An 8,052-nucleotide genomic window follows, 5' to 3' on the forward strand; every position below is an offset into this window, starting at 1 on the left:
GCAGTAGGGGAGGATTCCAAACCTCTCTCTCCCTCCACCATTTGGCTTGAGACTTTCTTTTGCTACCCGATGGCCTGGGGAAACTCTTCTCTCAGGACTGGGTCCTCCTGCTGAGTGGGCTGCATGCGTGAAGCGGCAGTTCCTGCAGCAGGTCTCGACGCGGTCCCACCATTTTCCTAGCCATGAGGCTCCTCCACACTGGTCTTCTACTTCAAAACTGCTTCTTTACTATTTTTTGTCTTTTTTATATTCTTTACATCCTTTGTGTGTATTCTAGTGGATCCTTTGAAGTCTTTTTTCCATTAATTTTTTTTCTGTCTTGGGAGCTCTGGATTCTGCCTCCAGTTCTCTCTGCATCATGTGGCCTTCATCCCAAGGAGGATGAATTCCTCTAACAGCTATTTGTTTGAACAAGTTCATGCCTGGTTCCCACAAGCTGAGGAAATGGGAACTGCTCTCTTTGTGGATAGTTTAAGGCCAAGGTTGGCAGATTTGATGTTCTGGGCAAGAGATTGGAGGAGGGATATGAGAATTGGTTTCCTTCCCCAGTGACATCATTCTGAGATGATGGACTAAGGATCTAATGGCGACTGTCATGGTAACTAATGAGAAAAAACTGTGGTTCTCTGAGTTGGGGTTTTGGACGTGATTTTCTAGGAATAGCTGAGTCTGGATAGATCCAAAGATCTTCCCAACATGGCAACCATTCCACAATTCTGTTCAATATTTTGCTTTAAAGTAACTCAGACATGTTTTGCAGATGTGAATCTAATGGTGTGAAATAAAATTCGAAACCTTCTGGTTATTTTCTGAAATTCTCCCATATCTGGTTACATTTTATTGACACTTTTAGACGGTCATGTTACACCATTTATTTGAAGAGATGTTGGAGTCAGGAAACGGTCTGCATCACACAGTTGGTTCATACAACTGAGCAGCGTGTGTGTGCCCAACTGGGAGGCCTGGTAATGAGGACTGCATCCATGCAACACCATCAAAGAATGATCATCTGAAAACTGATTACAAAATCGCAGCTACGTTGAATTACAATGAATGAAACAGAAGGTGCTACATTCCAATTAAGAACAGTAAATGACACTGCAGTGTGGAAAAGCAGCATAAGAATGGAAGGAATTGATAGGAAAGGGAGAGAATCATTCAGGGTTACGGGAGAATCTTGCAGTGGAGACACAAGAGGCTGCAGATGCTAGAATAGAGAGTAAAAAATAAAGTTCTGGAGGAGCTCAGTGGATCGACCAGCATCCATGGAGGGAAATGGACAGTGGATGTTTTGAGTGGAGACCCTGCTTCAGGACTGGGAAGTGAGAGGGAAGATGGCCAGAATTAAGTTGGGGGAGGGGATCATGGGGTTATGGGTAGACTTATGATTCTAACTTTTCTAACTTGAGGACCATGGACGTCTTAAAGCTAATAGAATTGTGGTCACTAGCCCTCCCCCCCCCCCCGCCCCCCCCAAAGCCTTCCCTACAAGTCCCTCAGTTACCTGATCAACTTCATTCCCCTGTATAAAAATGAACCCTTCCCATATAGGCCTATTCACATAAAGCTGTAGAAAGTTCTCCTGGAGATACTTAAAATTCAAGTTTATTATTATCCAATTGCACAAGTACAACCCAACGAAACAGCATTCTCCCGTCCTCGTTGTAAAATGTGTAGACATACAATCAGACAGAATACACATGCAGACAAACAATACATACACAGGACAAATATACATATATAAATGTAAATATGAGAGTTTCGGATGGTCAGTGTGAGCAGTTCCTCTGGTCGTTCAGCAGTCTCACTGCCTGTGGGAAGAAGCTATTCCTCAGCCTGGTGGTGCTGGCTCTAATCCTCCTGTATCTCTTCCCTGACGGGAGTAGTTGAAAGATGCTGTGTGCAGGGTGGAAGAGTCCTCAATGATTTTGTGTGCTCTCTTCAGACAATGATCCTGATAAATCATGTCGTGGGGAATTGGGTGGGGGGGGGGGGTTGAGGAGGAGAGGAGATCCCCATGATCCTCTCAGCCACTCTTGTAGTTCTGGGGATTGACCTCTGATCTAATCCTCTGCAGCAACCATACCATACTGTGATGCAGCCGGCCTGGATGCTTTCAATGCTCTTGAAGAAAGTTGCCAAGATAGTGGCCTGGCCTGCCTCAGTTTTAACAGATTTCTGTGTTGTGTCTTCCTGGGTAGTGAGGAGATGCCGATGAGAGGAGAGGTCATACTAGATCTAGTTCTGGGTAATGAACCTGGTCAGGTGGCCGACCTCTCGGTGGGGGAGCATTTTGGTGAGAGTGACCACAACTCCCTCAGCTTCAGCATAGTTATGAAAAAGGATCTGAACAGTCAAAATAGGAAAGTGCTTAACTGGGGAAGGGCTAATTACGAAGGGTTGAGGCATGAAACATGGAAGCAATGTGGAGGAAGTTTAGGGATCACATATTGGGTTCAGGATAGATTTGTCAGACTAGGATAAAGAAAGGATGGTAGGAAAAGGGAACCATGCCTGATGAAATGACAGGCAACGTCAAGAGGAAGAAGGAAACATACATTAGATATAGGAAGCAGAAAACAGCAAGGGTTTGTGAGAATTATTTGGTAACCAGGAAGGAGCTTAAGAAAGGACTTAGGAGAGCTTGAAGGGGGCATGAGAAGGCCTTGGATGTAGAATTGAAGAGAGCCCCATGGCGCTCTATGAGTATGTGAGGAACAGAAGGATGATGAGAATGAAGGTGGGGCAGCATAAGGATACATCCAGGCAGCATATGCCTGGATGTAGAGGAGGTTGGGGAGGTCCTAAATGAACATTTTGCTTCAGTATCTCAAGAGAAAAGGACCTTGATCACGGTGAGGTCAAAATAGAACAGGCCTGTGTGCTGGTCAATGTGGAGATGAAGAAAGCAGAAGTATTGGGTCTTCTTAAAACATCAAGAATGATAAGTCCCTGGCGCTGGACATGATATACCCCAGGCTGCTGTGGGAAGTGCGGAAGAGATAACTGGGGCAGTAGCTATGATCTTTGAATCCTCTTTGGCCCCAGGGAGGTGCCAGAGGTTTGGAGAATGGCAAATGTAGTCCCCTTGTTTAAAAAAGGTAATAGGGAGAATCCTGGGAATTATAGACCAGCGAATCTCAGTTGTGAGAACTAATGGAGAAGATTCTTATGATGGGATCTAGGAGCATTTGGAGAAGTCCAGTCTACTCAAGGATAGTCAGCATGGCTTTGTGAAGGGAGTTTTTTGAGGAGGTAACAAAAGAAATTGATGAGGATAGGGTGGTAGATGTGGTCAACATGGATTTTAGCAAGACATTGAACAAGGTTCCCCATGAGAGAAAGTCATGAGGCACAGGATCAATGGAACCTTGGCTGCATGGATTAAAAAATTGGCTTGTAGGAAGAAAACAGAGAGTAGTAGTGGAAGGAAAGTATTCTGCCTGGAGGTTGGTGATTAGTGAAGTGTCGCAGAGATCTGTTGTGGGACCCTTGTTCTTTGTGAATTTTATAAATGACCTAGATGAAGAGGTGGAAGGATAGGTTAATAAGTTTACAGATGACATGAAGGTTGGAGGAGTTGTGGATGGAGCTGAAGGTTGTAGAAGGTTACAATAGAAAGGATGCAGAGTTGAGCAGAAAATTGGCAGATGGAGTTTAATCTGGATAGGTGTGAGGTGATGCATTTCGGAAGGACAAACCAGAAGGCTGAGTACGAGGTTAATGGACAGTTACTACATAGGAGCGGAACAGAGGGACCTTTTTTTATATATTTTTAAAAATTTTTCACACTGTGAATCATATCAACCAAAATATGTACAAATATTTCTCATTACATTTACACAGTGGTCTTTTCTCCCCTTTTACCCCCTTTCCCTCGGTCCCCTCTACCCACCCCCCTCCAAAACCCAAAAAATATTCAACATGTACAATACAATAAAACCATAAAACAATATTTTCACAAAGGAAAATAAACAAGAAAAATGCATCATCTATTTATTACACACTGAATCTAGTCGTTTTGTCTTCGTATCATTTTCATTCTCATTTTAGGGGATGTAGGTCATAGGCAATCCCTCACTGATATGTTCCATGTATGGTTCCCAAATTTGTTCAAACATTGTGACTTTATTTTTTTAATTATATGTTATTTTTTCCAATGGAATCCATTTATTCATTTCCATGTACCATTGCTGTACTCTCAGGCTCTCTTCCATTTTCCAAGTTGACATTATACATTTTTCTGCTATCGCTAAGGCGATCATAATGAACTTTTTTGCACTTTATCCAGTTTGAGGCTTAATTCTCTAGTTCTTATGTTACAAAAGAAATATCTCTTTTTTTTTGTATGTTATTTTTTGTAATTTTATTTAGTATCTGATTTAATTTTTCCCAAACGTATTTACTTTCGTACATGTCCAAGGTGCATGTAATGTTGTTCCCATTTCCTTCTTACAGCGAAAACATCTATCCAATAATGTTGAATCCCATTTATTTAATTTTTGAGGAGTAATATATACCCTGTATAACCAATTATACTGTATCATGCGTAACCTGGTGTTTATTGTATTCTTCATAGTTCCAGAACATAACTTTTCCCATACTTCATTTTTTTATCTTTATGTTTAGATCCTTATCCCACTTCTGCCGAGGTTTATAGTTTATTTCATTTTCATTATCTTGCAACTTAATGTACATGTTGGTAATAAATCTTTTAATTACCATTGTGTCTGTAATCACATATTCAAAGCTGCTTCCTTCAGGTAATCTCAAGCTGTTTCCCAATTTATCCTTTAAATAAGCTTTCAGTTGATGATATGCAAACATTGTATCATGAGTTATTCCATATTTGTACTTCAACTGTTCAAATGTTAATAAGTTATTTCCCAAAAAACAGTTTTCTATTCTTTTGATTCCTTTTCTCTCCCATTCTCCAAAGGAAAGGTTGTCTATTGTAAAAGGGATTAGCGGATTTTGCATCAATAGTAATTTTGGTATTTGATCATTCATTTTTTTCCTTTCTAAATGAATCTTCTTCCATATATTGAGTAAATGATGGAGTACTGGTGAGTTTTTATATTGCACCAGCATTTTATCCCACTTATAAAGTATATGTTCCGGTACCTTCTCCCCTATTTTATCTAGTTCTATCTTAGTCCAGTCTGGTTTTTCCCTTGTCTGGTAAAAATCTGATAAATACCTTAATTGTGTGGCTCTATAATAATTTCTAAAAGTTGGTAACTGTAAACCACCTTGATTTTACCTCTCTGCTAATTTATCTAACGCTACCCTTGGATTTCTCCCTTTCCATAAGAATTTCCTTATTATTCTCTTTAGTTCCTTAAATAATTTTTCTGTTAAGGGAATTAGTAATGTTTGAAATAAGTATTGTATCCTTGGGAACACGTTCATTTTAATGCAGTTTACCCTCCCTATCAACATTAGCGGTAATTCTTTCCAATGTTCTAAGTCTTTCTGCAATTTCTTTATTAGTGGCTGATAATTTAATTTGTATAAGTGGCTTAAGTTATTGTCTAACCTTATTCCTAGGTATCGAATTGCTTGTGCTTGCCATTTAAATGGTGATTCTTTTTAAAATACTCTATAGTCTGCGTTACTCATTGGCATTACTTCACTTTTATTTGCGTTGATCTTGTACCCCAATATTTCTCCATATTCCTTCATTTTCTTATGTAATTCTTTTACTGATACCTCTGGTTCTTTTAGGTATACCTATGATGTCATCTGCAAATAAGCTGATTATACTCCTTTATTTTTATCCCTTTTATTTAATTTTCCATTCTTATCAGTTCTGCCAAAGGTTCTATTGCTAAGGCGAACAATGAGGGGCACAGTGGACATCCCTGTCTAGTTTACCTACTTAATTTAAAGTTACTCGATACACATCCATTTACTTTTACCTTCGCCAACGGTCCATTATACAATGCTTTAATCAAATTTATATATTTTTCTGGTAGATTGAACTTCTGTAATACTTTAAATAAATAATTCCACTCTACTCTGTCAAAGGCTTTTTCTGCATCTAGAGCAACAGCCACTGTGGGTTTCTTATTTCCTTGAACTGCATGGATTAGATTAATAAGTTTGCAGAAATTTTCCGCTGTTCATCTTTTCTTAATAAATCCAGTTTGATCTTGTTTTACTATTTTTGGTACACAATCGGCCAATCTGTTTGCTAATAATTTTGCTATTATCTTATAGTCTGAGTTAAGTAGAGATATTGGTCTATCCTTCCCCATCTTTGGTATTACTGTCATTATTGCTGTCTTACATGAATCTGGCAACTTTTATATTTCTTGTATCTCGTTCATTACTTCCAGGAGATGAGTAATTAATAACTCTTTAAATGTTTTATAAAATTCTATTGGAAATCGATCCTATTCTGGTGTTTTATTGTTCGGCAGCTTTTTTAATATATCCTGTACTTCCTCTATTTCAAATGGTTTTATTAGTTCATTTTGTTCCTCTTCTTGCAATTTCGGCAGTTCAATTTTAGCTAAAAATTCCTATATTTTATCATCTTTCCCCTTGTTCTCAGTTTGATATAATTGTTCATAAAATTCTTTAAAATTTTAATTAATCTTTATTGGGTTATATGTAATTTGTTTGTCCTTGATGCCAGTATCGTTCTGTTTTAAGTTGCAAAGCTAATATTTTATGTGTTTTTTTCTCCCAGTTGGTAATACTTTTGCTTTGTTTTCATTATGTTCTTCTCCACCTTGTACGTTTGTAATGTTTTGTATTTAATTTTTTGTCCGCCAATTTTCTCCTTTTCATCCCTTTTTACTAATTCCTTTTCTGTACTTATTATCTCCCTTTCCAACTGCTCTATTTCCCGATTGTAATCCTTTTTCATCTTATCTGCCATCTAATGAAGGCTTTCAATGCATTCCATAATATAAATTTGTCTTTCATTGATCCTGTGTTTATTTCAAAATATGTTTTAATTTGATGGTCAATAAACTCCCTAAATTCCTGTCTTTTAAGTAGCATGGAGTTTAACCTCCATCTGTATGTTCTTGGTGGGATGTCCTCCAGTTCTATTGCTAATAATAGGGGTGAATGATCTGACAGTAGTCTAGCTTTATACTCAGTTTTCCTAACTCTCCCTTGAATATGGGCTGACAACAAAAACATATCAATCCTTGAGTAAGTTTTGTGCCTACTCAAATAATATGAAAATTCCTTCTCTCTTGGCTGCTGCCTCCTCCATATATCCATAAGTTTCATTTCCTGCATTGATTTAACCATAAATGTGGCTACTTTATTCTTTTTACGTCTTTTGTCCAGTTTTATCCAACATTGGGTCCAAATTAAGGTTAAAATTCCCTCATATCAATATATTTCCTTGTGTGTCTGCAATCTTCAAAAAATATCCTGCATAAACTTTTGATCCTCCTCATTAGGTGCATATATATTGAGCAAATTCCAAAATTCTGAGTATATCTGACACTTTATCATTGCATACCTCCCTGCCGGATCTATTATTTCCTCCTCTATTTTGATTGGTACATTTTTGTTAACTAATATGGCTACACCTCTAGCTTTTGAATTATAGGATGCTGCTGTTATGTGTCCTTCCCAGTCTCTCTTTAGTTTGTTATGTTCCGCTTCAGTTAGATGCATTTCTTGCACAAATGCTATAACTATTTTTTTCCTTCTTCAATAAATTTAGGAGCCGCTTCCTTTTAATTTGGTTATGTATTCCATTAATGTTTATAGTCATAAAATTCAACATGGGCATCTTATATCTTGCATACACCTCTTTTCCACCTCTTCACCATCTCCATCCCCCTTTTCCCCATTTTCATCTCTTAGTTTTCTCTTATTACACTTAATGTACGAGAACACATTTAAGACATAAAGTACCCCCGCAGTTCCCACATCCACTAATACCTTAACCAAACTCTCTGAGTTCCCCCATATCCCTTGCCAGGCAACCACAACTCCCCTTTACATTTGGATTGTGATCTTGTTCGCAGCGTCTACTGATTTTGCAGTGACGGTTATTCCTCCTCTACCCAGCCCTCT

This window comes from Narcine bancroftii, chromosome 3, assembly GCF_036971445.1.
Source record: "Narcine bancroftii isolate sNarBan1 chromosome 3, sNarBan1.hap1, whole genome shotgun sequence".
Lineage (NCBI taxonomy): Eukaryota > Metazoa > Chordata > Chondrichthyes > Torpediniformes > Narcinidae > Narcine > Narcine bancroftii.